Source organism: Peromyscus leucopus, chromosome 9 (genome assembly GCF_004664715.2).
Source record: "Peromyscus leucopus breed LL Stock chromosome 9, UCI_PerLeu_2.1, whole genome shotgun sequence".
NCBI lineage: Eukaryota > Metazoa > Chordata > Mammalia > Rodentia > Cricetidae > Peromyscus > Peromyscus leucopus.
This window is the reverse complement of record NC_051070.1, coordinates 20,847,006-20,859,265: the sequence shown is the minus strand read 5'-3', so window position 1 is coordinate 20,859,265 and position 12,260 is coordinate 20,847,006. Positions and strand designations below refer to the sequence as shown.

Genomic DNA, 12,260 nt, shown 5'->3' with positions numbered 1-12,260 from the left:
CTCTCTCCAGAGCAGATAGGATGACAGGCCTGTGCTACCAGGCTCTGCAATCTGCTCCATGCTGTGAAATGTGAGGATGACTCACACACTGTAGAATGTTGGTCAAACGGTACACAATTCCAGTTATACAGACTGAATAAATTCTGGAGATTCAATTACAGATGGTGACTAGAGTCCGCAAAGCTATATTTTATACATGAAGGCTTATCATAAAAACTACTTTTCTTAATTAAGATTTTCATAAGTGGATTTCACCCAAACTCCTTTAGACCCACCCCCAATCCCTTGAAATTTTCTAAAGCAGATTTTATTACCATATACAAAAAAGTAATTATCCAAGGTGATGGAAATCTTAAATAGCTTGACTGTGGCAACCAGTTAAAAATAAAAATATATCAAAACATCAAATAGACTGCATTCCTTAAATAAATATCGTTTTTATTTGTCTATTATACTATGGTAAAGCTAAGAGTAGGACAAAAGTTGCAATTTTGTGTATAGAAAATGTCAATTTGGCCAATGTAGCTTTGGGACCTCCATTTGAATTTTAAAGTATTTTTTTAGTTTATTATAATTATTATTGTTATTTTTTTAATTCAGTAAGAGTTTTAGGTAGGGTACACATGAGCAGCAACACTTCATTCTATATATTTGACCAGAATATTCTTTGCTTCATTGTATTTTTTCTTTGGTTTTTAATGTGAACAGAAGCTAAAATACTTGTTTTGAAGATCTGAAGTCTTTCTTGTAGAACAAACAAAATAATTTTGTTATACAGCAACATATATACATGTTTGGCTATGCCAGAGGTCAGATTATCTCCTGTAAAATCAAACTGCATTCAGTAAGAAAGCATCATCTGCAGTGATGCTTGTGCATTATCCCCCACCCCCACCCCTACCACACACACAATACCGTTATGGAAAGGTTATGTCTTGTCAGAGATGGAATGGTTGGGCAGAAATGATATGTTTGAGTCGGGCAGCTCTGGTTTCAGATGGCAGCTGTGGCCCCTAGTTTTTCTGTAATCTCAATTAAGCCCCTTAGTGGGTTTCTGTGTCAGTATTCTTAATACCTACTTCACAAGGCCACAGTGTGCTATGGCCTTCAGTGCTTTTGAAGAATTACATAAGTGAAGCACCTGGCACCTAGGAACCCTTCCTTGACCCTCTCATGCAAGAGGCTTGACAATCAGCAGTCTTCTACATTTTATTTTTAAGAATCAGTGTGGCAGAATGGAAAGGAGGAGGTCTTTAAAGTCACACAAGGGGCTGGAGAGATGCCTCAGTGATTAAGAGCACTTGCTGCCCTTTCAGAGGACCGGTGTTTGATTTCCAGCACCCATATAGTGACTCATAGCTATCTATAAATCCAGTTTCAGATTATCTGATACCCTCTTCTGGCCTTTGTGGGTACCAGGTACACATGTGGTAGACATACATGCATTCAGGCAAATCACTCATAAACATTAAAAAATAAAAGTATACAAAACCAGGTTCCACTCTTTGTCATCCATTGGCACCTCTTTCAACCAATTATTTAGCCCCTTAGAGTTTCTGTTTCTCCATAGGAAGACTGATCATCCATCATATCCATAGACACATGAAGAAGAAATTAGTAAAAATATGTAAACACCTGGAATACTGCTCAGGACTGTGAAAGCTCAATTAAGCTTCAGATATTTCATCTTTGTGCTATTAAGATTTTTATTATTAAGGTTTTATTTACAAGGTCAAATGTGTTCAGTTGAACAAAGCCTGCAGGATTACCATCTGCACTGTTGGAGTTCAGATCACTTTCTGGTTCAAATGCTGGATATTTAATTTTATCTCTGCCTCTGTGCATGTGTGCCAAGGAAGTAAATCTTACTGCTTCAGGTTCTGCAGAGCAGAGAGATGCCACAGAAGCTCAATGGACATGTTTCTTCTTCTAAGCACCAATATTCACATTTTTTTGATTGATGGTTGTTGTTTTAAGATTTTTTAAATTTCTATCCAGAGAACTCAGATCAATAATTTCTATTACCTGCTTTACAATGCACCAGGATATAAGATCAGTAGGTACAAGCAGTATTTATTTGATTAAAATTCCTTTTGCTTAATTTTCTTGTTGCTAGTAGCAACCCACAAAAGATAGATCTAAAACGACAACTGCCACAATGATGGCTGTGTATGTTTTGTTCTTTCCTGAGTTGTGGTTCTAAAATAGCTTCCCCATGCTGATAGGAATAAAAATAATTGTTGTTTATTCTGCCTCAGACACATTGACAAACCATCTCCTCAACAGCCTGTCCTACTAATGAACCTTTCCCTGAGGCTTTCAGAGGCAGCCTTAGGCCCCATGTGCTATGGCTCTGTTCATAGCTATAGGGACGATGATAGTGTTTGTATTATAGAAATTATCTTTTAATTTCTGTAAACTGATGCTTGGGATCAGCATAATATCCCCAGTAGTGGAAGTGTTTACATCTTTTTGAAAACTACTGTCACTTAATAAACAATGTATAGCAGCTCTTTATATATTTGGTTGTTCTGTTATAAAGACGTGCTGAAAGCATTAAAGGAGATTAAAAATAAACCCTGGGCAGAGCTGTTTGTAGACAGCAGAGAAATTCTATTAGGCAGTTTTCTAAGGGCAGGTGAAGAGCATCTCTGTCAGCAGGAAAATGTTGCTGTGGAGAAGCAGGATGAACCTTTGAGATGGTTGTTGGGTCTCCTAAAACTGAACCAGATGAACTGAAAAACAAACAAACAAACAAACAAACAAAAAACCCAAAACAAAACAACACACACACACAAAAACCAGAGACCATACTGGTTATTATGGTTCATAGGTAGGACTATTGGCTGCTTCTCTCCTTTAGAAGCTTGTATGGTGCCTTCTGATACCATGAAAGCTAGGAGGAGGCATTCACATCATCAAAACCCAACTGAGGTAGTATGTAGCATAATAGTTTCACTCTATCCAAAAACGACGGTTTGCTCATAAGCAGGTCAACCTTGAGAGAACCTTGTAGTACTTACTTGCTTTCTGCTTGCTACAATGCTCTGTGTTGGACCCCTGCTGCTGCGCTCCCAGATCAGAGGAGTCCAGAATGAGGGAGTTTACCATACTGACCCTGCTGTTTGACAAGCCTCTTTGTTAATAATGGAATCTGCTAAATTGCATTTCTCAAGGTCCAGAGCAGGACTCCATACCCAGCATGGTGAAGGACTCCAGAGCTGAGGAGGACAGGCCCCTGACAGGTAGAGGGGTGGTTGTTGACAGAGTACCGCTTAGTCATCTAGGACTTCATGGGACCCACTCCCATTGAGGGGGAGCCCTTAGCAGCATGCTGTGACTCGGGAAGCATGCTTTCGGGAAGACCACTGGGATGGACGAGGGAAGACAAGCAAGGAGAAAGCCACAAGTCATCAAAGGAGGGTCCAAAACATTGTGTCACTTCATAAAGTTGCCCAAGATTGACACCCAAGACTTTTTCTAATAATAGGAATTTCTGAAAAAGCGCTGAAGTGGAGTGGAGTCGGTTTTCCTTTTGCCTTCTTTCTCAGTTTCTAGTGTTGCAACCATGTCTGCTTGCTCAAGTTTGCCCTGGGCCGTGAAGACGGGCACTTTCCAGCTGAGTGTTTGCCAGTGAGAGCTGCCAGGGCAAAATCTGGTAAAGATGACTCAACTAGCCACCAGTTCCTGATCTTTTGTCGCCTCCTCACTCACACTGAACTCAGAAGTGACTGAGGGCCCCGATGTCTCAAGGATGATTTATTATTTATTATCGTTGTGGCAGTCTACCTATTATTAAAGCAGGAAGCAATTTGCACATGAAAAATAACAACAACAATAAAACAAAAAACAAGGTCCAGGCCTGACTGCCTGGCAATCATTCTACCGAGTTTGTGTGTTACAGCCCTGCCCATCCCATCTTGTGTTCCCAGGGAAAGTAACAAGGTCCTCTCTCTTTTGGGGCTCACAAGAAGTGATTCTTTAGCTCAATTATTCCAATTCCTGAGGCTCTAGACAACTCAATTGTATCCCTTTCATTAGTTTGTAGTCCTTTGCACTTCACATTTGTACTCAGGACACACATTGCCAATTGTTTTGCCCAGCCTTTTTCAACTTAGCTCAGCCACTTGAAATAAATTTTATTTTATTTTACTTTGAGACAGGGTTTCTCTGTGTCCTAGAACTTGTTCTATAGACCAGGCTGGCCTAGAACTCAGAGATCCACCTGCCTCTGCCTCCTGAGTGCTGGGATTAAAGATATAACCCACCACACTAGGCTTTACAAAACTGCTTTTAGACCAGTGAGCTTGCCTTTATAGAAAATGTTGCCTAAAATTTAACCCCACTGCTATAGATGAGAGAAGAGAAACCCTTGTCTTAAATAGTTGACATTTTTGGCGAACACCTGACACCAGGGAATGGGAATTTATAAAATTTAAGGTCATGTCTGTTTAGAATAGAATTAAATGGTGTTTCAGGAATAGAGGGTTTGTGAGGAGTGAGGATTCTGGAAAAACAGACTGCTTTTTTCTTTCTGCTTTGATATCTTGGAACAAAATGAGCCCCGATAAACACAGGCCATCAGGGTGACTGAAAGGGCACAGAGGAGAAAGGAGGAAGATCAGGACGAACTAGGTAGGAGTGTACCTGCAGTAGCTAGAGAAAAACCTCTTATAATGGCCTGATTATGGTGAGTCTGCCAGAGCAATTATAGATCATTAAAAGCTCCCCTTTCCCCTTCTAGTCTACATCGACTTTTCTAAGTATGAATTGTACTGCAGTTCTGATGATCACAGTGCATTGTTAGTATTTGGAGGAAACCTTTGAGAGATTAGTCATCTCATTGCTGTGTAACAAATAATCACAATGATTCTGACTCTTTCTCCAAATTTTGGTCTAAATTCTTGCTTGGTCTTCCTTTTCCTGAGCACAGAAGAACTGTAATACATGTAAACTTTCATCTAGAGTACATTGTACTTTACACCAGAATGAATTCTTTGTGTAAGTGTTTGGGTAGGTAATATATGTATCTTTGTGGTTCTGAAAAAAAAATCACCATGTATTTTGCACTTTTGCTACTCGTTTTACATAACTAGATGTCTTTAGTAATGGCGAATGGATATTAATATATATTCTATAATATTTATCCTCATGTTTTTGTGCTTTCTTTACAGATTTCCTGGAAAGTAAAGGAATGCATTAACATCCTGTATTTGGAATGAAAGGTATAACTGTAATCACTGAAGTGATGTAATACTATGATTCCAGTGAGTTGTATTTCAGACCAGTATGATTTCAACTATACAGCAACTCATCAACAAACTTTTAATATGCTTGTTTCATGGATTCTGCCCTTGAAGAATCCACAGTTTACCAGGAGAAAGAGGTCATGCAGACAAGAGAAAATTAGCAATCTGTGGGAGCAAGACTCCTAGTAGAAAATTAAATAATGTGGATTCAAATCTTATTAGTAGATGACATTCAAACTCTAACATTCAAGCAAAGATATTTCCTTGAGAACTGGCAATAAATATGACTTGCTTAAAGTTCCTATTCAGAGCAGAGGAAATTAAGAATTATGAAATGGACATAAAATTTATATTTAAAAAACTTTAAATTTGTTTACATATTTTTTCTTGATATCACCAAGAAATTTTATGATACTGATGAATAGAAAACAATGTACAAAATGTTAAAGCATATATTTAAATTTTTGTTTTGTTTTTGGTTTTCAAGAGAGGGTTTCTCAGTGTAGCTCTGGCTGTCCTACAACTCACTCTGTAGACCAGGCTGGCCTGAACTCACAGAAACTCAACTTTGCTTCTCTGAGTGCTGGGATTAAAGGCATATGCCACCACCTCCTGGCTTAAAATTCTTTAAAAAAATAAAACAACTAAAATATGTGTTTTGATTGTTGAGGTTTTTGTTTACTCAATTCCAATGATTGAGTTTACTTTTAGGAATATGAGGCCATAGGGCATAGGAAAATCAGTAATTCTTGCTTTTGGTTAGGGAAGATGATGGGCAGATCCCTAACAGTTAATTATGTTACAAAAAATAGTATATGATTAAATCTGAAAGGCCCAAGTACCCATGGTAAGAAGATAATTATGTAAGGACAGAGTCACTGAAAAAGTTCAAGGAGATAGTTTAACAGCGACTCTTCCTTCCTTCCTTCCTTCCTTCCTTCCTTCCTTCCTTCCTTCCTTCCTTCCTTCCTCCCTCCCTCCCTCCCTCCCTCCCTCCCTCCCTCCCTCCCTCCCTTCCTGCCTCCCTCCCTCCCTTCCTGCCTCCCTCCCTCCCTCCCTCCCTCCCTTCCTGCCTCCCTCCCTTCCTTCTTTCCTTTTCTCTTTTCAGTTTTATGTATATGAATGTTTTATTTGCATGCATGTATGTGCACCATGTTCATGCTTAGGTCCAGCAGACACCAGAGAGAGCATCAAATCCCCTGGAACTGGAGCTACAGACAGAGTTGTGAGCCTATGTACGAGTGTTAGGAACTTAACCCATGTCTTCTGAAAGAACAACAATTCTCTTAACTGCTGAGCCAATGCTCCAGCCCCTCAAAATGATTCTTAATGATTTCCAGATAGTGCCACTTTACAGAAAATTCTTCCTTAAATGTATGTTATGATCACAGACTCCTTGAGGGAATGGCTTGGGCAGGCTTAATGTAGACCTGCAATTAAAATACATGGTTAGATTTGTGACATGGCCTTGAGGTCATCTCCTTTTGATTTTGTTAACCCATTTTTGGTTGCTTTAGATTATGGTTGTGCAGCTCTTCACAATCCACACACCGGATTAATGTATTGTTGTTATTTTTTCAATTCATGAGGATATATTTATACTCTGTAATGTGGCCATAGTTGAGTTGGGTGGAGTCATATTAAATATGGTTATAGAAACTGGAGCCAGGGCAAGGGTGAAGGCCTCTGAGAACCACTACTTATGAAAATAATACTCGCAATCACTTTACATTTTTCCCAAACTATGCTTTATTCATCAATGTTTAAAATTGTATAAATGTATAAGACACCAAAATAGAGTTCTTTTTGGTCTGTTTTACTTGCTTGGATTTGTTAATTTGGCCATAGCGAGTCTTTCTAGTCAACTCATGTTGGAAATTAACCTTCAATAATTGTTGATGAAGATGTTAAGAAGTTAGATCTGTTGCAATGAGCTGACAGGGCAATGCAACATGTCCCCTGGCTCTGAGCCTTCCTGACCACTGAGCTTATGGACAGAAACAGATGAATAACTGGCCTTCCTAAAGACACAGGCATCTGGATGACATGGTCATATTAACATCAAAAGCCATCCTCAACAGAGACATAGATTCAGTTTTCAGAAGTTTGGGTAGAAGATTATTCTGTGAACAAGTCAAGTCAAAGACTATAAATTGTATCCTTAAAACACTTTGGTTACTATTTTGCAACAGGAAACAAATTTTGCTATAAATTATTTGTCATTGGTTATTTAATTGATTTTTTTTATTTCAAAAAACTATTTCTAAGGCATCGTCCTGCATTTGATAGATTACAGGTAGCTACAGGAAAAACAGAAGTAGGGAGCACGTAGCCCACATTGAACTTGCAGCAGAAGCAGAATAGAAGCCCTGCTTATGGAAAGTGGTTTTGACCTAAGATATTCAGGTAAGTGGTTTTGTCTCCCAGAGCCTTGTTGAATCTCCCACTCATTTGACTGGTCTTGGAGTAGCAGGACTTGGCTAACTAAGCATCATCTCAGTGCTTTCCTGTGGCCAATGTACACAGTGAGTAAGTGGTAGGAACCTGGTGCATTCCCGCCTCCGCTGTGCAGGGTGAACTTGATATTTTGTGGCAGCTAAGTTCCATTCAGATCACATAGCTATACAGACATTGAAGTTTCTCTGGAAGTCATATTTAGTCCCTAGTCACCAGGTAACCTCCAGCTTTTTGTTTTGTTTTTTTGTTTTTTGTTTTTTTGAGACAGGGTTTCTCTGTTTAGCCCTGGCTGTTCTGGATCTCACCCTGTAGACCTGACTGGCTTCGAACTCACAGAGATCGGCCTGCCTCTGCCTCCCAAGTGTTGGGATTAAAGGTGTGCGCCACCACTGCCCTGTGACTTGCAGCGCTTACGTATGTGGAACCACAGGTTTCGTGTACAACACTGCCCACGGTTTAAGGAAAACCGGCACAAATGGATGTGAACTTAGACATATTGTTGGAAGCCCTAGCACAAGAGTTTGGGGAACTTGTTTTTTGTTTCTAGAAAGGGTTGGAGATCTAGCTCAGCGGTAGAGCATGAGCAAGACCCTGCCTGGGTTTAATCCGTAGAGTGGCAGAAAAGACAGAAGCAGAAGCACAGTTCTGTGAAGGAGCCGAGCACCGGCTTCAGCCGCACTGGGTTTTACTCACCTCCTTCGCTTGGCTTCCCTTCTGTGTGGTTTTCCCTCTGTTCCACTCTCACGTGCGCACGTGTGTTTACACTACTTTTTATGTGTTTCTATATCAACAATTAGATTGGGATTTGAGTGTGCATATTTAATTTCTCTCTTTATTGCCTTTGCTGAAATAAGGATAAGAATCCTCACCTTTCTTAAGATCTGCGTGAATGTTTGCTGCTTAGTAAGTGGTCATGAAGCAAACTAGACTATATGTTCATCCAGGGACATGACTGTGGTTTCTGTTTGTTTCCATTTAGGTTAAATAACCAAGAAATGTTGCCAAATAACAGAGACTCAGCTGTGAACACAAGAGCACACACTGGAACTGGCTTATGAAATGCAAGCCAGCTGGCTGCTTTAGAAAAAGTCTTAGGAAAAAATAGCCTTCCTCATCTAAGTCACAAATGGAAAATTGAATCTCCCAGCTTAACTGGCTTCTTTTTTATCTTGTTTGTTTGTTTGCTTGTCTAAGGTAGACTTTGCTGAATAATTGTGACGACATTGAGAGAGTAAAACCAAGTGCGACCTTCAGTAAAGCATTGTTGCAAATATAGATGATTCCATGTAGGAAACATTGTGTGCAGGGCATGTCTCAGGCCAGGGCAGGTGATAGGAAACAATGGGAGACTTCCTGCCGGCTTGCTGTATGTGTGCTTGCGTTTGTTTGTGTGTAAATACATTCCATGTATACACATGTTTATACATGCATATAATCAGTATTTATTTCCACACCTTTTATGCTCCCAATATCACAGACAGAGCTGCAAGCCTAAGAGCCTCATGTCCTGGATCCCTTCACTTTCTTTGTTCTGGAAATACTTTATGTTCTATCCACCAAATGCACACACAGAAAGAAGATTCCAAAGGCGTAACAGAGGCCCAGTGAGTACAAACATTTAAAAAGTAAGAAAATAATACATTCTCAAATTTACTGATTTTATGTTTGGAAGTGTAAACAGCCTCCCTGCTGCCCCAGGAACCAAGACACTCTTTTTGCTTAGCATTTGCTGCATGGAGTGAATCATTTATTAGTCAAACAAGATAAGTGAATTATCTTTATTCCTTCCTATTGCCAAATGTGATATTGTTGGGGAGAGCAAAGAGCATTTTGAAACAGATGCCAGTATTGTCATCTTTGAGTGGCACACATTTAGTAGCAACAGTTGGGTGTCTTTTTCTGAATTTCTTTACAGGACATAAACCAAAAGCTATTCCTCTGTGGATTCAAGATAAAATCCCATTGAGAGTCAGTGCTGAGCATGCAGATAGAAGCTGAATGTGAGAGAGATGATCCAATTTTCATCATCGGAAGCAGGGCTAGACTGTGAAAAGGGGTGAGTATGACTGAACAAAATGATGGTTCACCTCTGAGGAACACTCACTAAGGTGAGCTGTCAAAAAGATTTTCCCTTTGATAGACTCATCCATTTTAATAGCATAGTAGTTCCTGGGATGACAGATTGGAATTTATGGTCTCTAGTTTCTGGGGCCAGAAAATCTGAAATAACTTCTCAGTAAGTTGCCTTGAAAAATTACTGAATTGTACCATGTACTTCCTTTTGGTAAGATGTAGGATGCTACTAACTGGTTAATCTCCTTCCTCCTTGAAGATGATTTACAGAGCCTGGCTATTTGACATGATGGAAAATCACTGCTATTTGGCCTCATACAAAATGGAGTTTCCCATGGTGAGCTTGAAGATGTCTCCCATATTATACTTCTATGGTATAATTTCTGGGAGTCTTTCGTTTGGACTTCATCTCATAGGGTCATATATGATGGATTCTTAAAAATAAACCTATTTACATAGGGTTTAAATAGAACCTCATCCTATAATCTACCTGGTGTTTGGACTATAGTGATTCTGGAGTATGAATGTGCTCATAAAGTTGATACAAATTTAATTCCCTGCTAAATCAGGAAATGAGTATTTGTTCTCTGTTCTTGATGCTGTCTTGGTAAGTTTGGCAAATGGTTGTTATCTTTCAGTAGCAAGAATTGAGTAACTAGATGTTTAATGGCAATCTATATATTACATGAATTCTAAAATTGATTACCGGTAGAGAGGATAGTTAAAAGAACAATATACTTTTCAACAAATGACACTTGTGACTCACAAGAAGGTAATTGTAGTACTATTGAACAAGGCAGACGTCTTTCCTGACTTGTCTGGCCTTTTGTTTTTGTTTTATTTAGAGACAAGGTCTACTTCAGACTGTTGAATATCTGGACTTACAAGTATGTCCACCCCATACCTGGCTAGATTTCCTTTTGACTGAAAACAGGTGTCTGTTTTACTTTGCTGGAAAAGTTTCCAGAAAGCATTTTATAAGAAATACTTTAAGAAGAGTCTAGAAGATGCATAATTCACAGTAGCCAAAGAGAGGAAGCAGCACAAGTGACCAGCTACTGAGGAACAGATAAAGCCAAAGTGGGGAATTGATAGAACATAACGCTTCAGGATTGTATTGAAATTCTTTATGCATGAACCTTAAAGGCGTGCAAAGTGAAATGACAGTTACAGAAGACAAATGTTGTATTAGTTAGCTTATGGGAAGTGCCCAGAAGAGTCATGTGCACAGAGATATAAAGTGGGATGTTGGTTTCCAGGGGGAGGAGAAATGGGGAAAGAGAAGTTATTGTCTAGTGGGCATATAGTTTCTGTTTGAGAGGATGAAAGTGTTCTGGAGATGGATGAAGGCACTGGTTGCATAGCAAAGTGACTGCATTTAAAGCCACAAAAATATATGTTTAAAACTGGTTAAATGGCAAGTTATATGTTACATATATATTACCATAATTTAGAAACATGAAAGAACAAAACTTAAACTTATTTTAATTGTATCTTTACGTTTGGCCTGTGATGATGTATTGTGTACCCTAATAAAATTTGCCTGAAGATCAGAGAACAGAACAAGCCACCTAGATTAAACATAGAGGCCAGGCAGTGGTGGCACACATCTTAATCCCAGTACTGGGAAGCACACATGCCTTTAGTCCCAGGAAGTGATGGCTGGGTGGAGAAGGTATATAAGGCACGAGGAGACAGGAACTAAAGCCTTTTGGACTGAGGAAGCTCATTCAGCTGGAGGCCTATCGGCTGAGGGTTTTTCAGGCTGAGGAGCTGGTGAGGTAAGAGGGGTGGCTGTGGCTTGTTCCTTTGTCTCTCTAATCTTTCAGCATTGACCCCAATATCTGGCTCTGGCTTTTCTCTTTTATTAAAAGACTGTTTTAAGATTTGTGTTACATTGGCCATTTTCTTAATTTCAGATGGAATAAGTTCTGTTTTCCCAAATCCTATGTTTCTACTCCTTTAATGTTGACCAAAATATGCCTGGAAGCTTTTTGCTTGTGTAAACTCACGTTTTTAATGGCAGCCATTGACTTTAGGGTACATCAATGTGCCTTTGAATTCAGAAATAACAGAGTTAAACTTTGGATTTATTTTTAAAGTTTCAAATGTTAAATGTAAATCAAGAAAGATGGTATTCCATCTTTGAAAATTTCCTTTCGGAAACTTGTATACATCGCCACTTACTTGAAAGATATGAACATTGAATGGCCTTTTGTCTTTTGGATATATTTAGAAATGCACATTATACAGTAACTTGAAGATACTTATAAAATATTTTCTTACTTGCTGAAACCAATTTCTCTTCCTACATACCTTTCATCCCATTAATTTTTAACTGTTTCTCATTCTCCTTTCACTTTTCTATAGTGCCTTAAAAGTCTTATTTTTTCCTATTTATTTTGTGTTATACTAATTTTCAAGATTACCTTTCTGTGTCAAAGTTTCAAGTCAATAATAGCAGTGTGGGAATAATTTTAC

The 12,260-nt window shown here is 38.9% G+C and overlaps 1 long non-coding RNA gene across 2 annotated transcripts in view; it reads left to right on the top strand.

The window, feature by feature from the left end:
* Positions 1 to 11,360, top strand: part of LOC114690203 — a 65,910-nt gene extending 54,550 nt beyond the window's left edge. For both annotated transcript variants that reach the window (XR_005092133.1, XR_005092132.1), the window contains 3 exons: positions 5,175 to 5,225; positions 7,539 to 7,655; positions 9,184 to 11,360. This is a non-coding gene — a long non-coding RNA (uncharacterized LOC114690203). The remainder of the gene's footprint in view (positions 1 to 5,174; positions 5,226 to 7,538; positions 7,656 to 9,183) is intronic.
* Positions 11,361 to 12,260: the final 900 nt, after the last annotated feature.